This window comes from Elephantulus edwardii, unplaced genomic scaffold (assembly GCF_000299155.1).
Source record: "Elephantulus edwardii isolate Elephantulus edwardi_28Jun2011 unplaced genomic scaffold, EleEdw1.0 scaffold00138, whole genome shotgun sequence".
NCBI classification, from domain to species: domain Eukaryota; kingdom Metazoa; phylum Chordata; class Mammalia; order Macroscelidea; family Macroscelididae; genus Elephantulus; species Elephantulus edwardii.
The window spans coordinates 6,036,502-6,037,216 of record NW_006399888.1 but is presented as its reverse complement, the minus strand read 5'-3'; positions in this window follow the sequence as shown (position 1 = coordinate 6,037,216).

Sequence of the window (715 nt, the reverse complement as noted above, 5' to 3'; positions counted from 1 at the left end):
ATCCCACAGGATATCCATCCACTTCTACCCCCTCCCTTCACATCTATCTCCCTTTCACCAGCCCTCCATCTAATAACTTATATATGAAGCTTCCATGGCTTCTGTTATATTTTTATAGGGAAATTAAATTCAATTAAATTAATGTGTAATTGATAGAGAAATATAAATTAATAATTTATTGGAGTTGTCAAGTTTACTGAAGGAATTTTTAAGTCCCTCACTGTTTCTTTCCTTCCAATGCACAACCATGGGAGCTCACAGGGCCGTTTTCAGAAAGCAGACAGATACAGATGCTTGGGATGTGGTAATTTTTCAGATCTTTGATAACTGGCTATTCATGAATTCCAAGCCTAGTCATGATTTCCTGAGGGGAGACAGAGACAGGAATGCAGCTGTTTGCGTTTTCTGTGAGTCAAAGGGAGTTCATGACCAGTGTCCTTCAGCACAGCACATCTCGACCCGTAATTAACTAGGAAATTTACCAGATTCAGAAAGAGACTGGAAATGCCATTCTGTCAGCTGGAGATCTGTACACACACACACACACACACACACACACACACACGCAGTAAAGGAATGTTCTTTTAACCAATGACTAAAATTTATTCTGAATAATGGACCCATTCTCATTATTCCTTTAGCTTACTAGAACAAACACATAGCAACTAAAGTCCAGAGTCACTAATTAGTTTTATTCTCCTCATGGAAAATGACC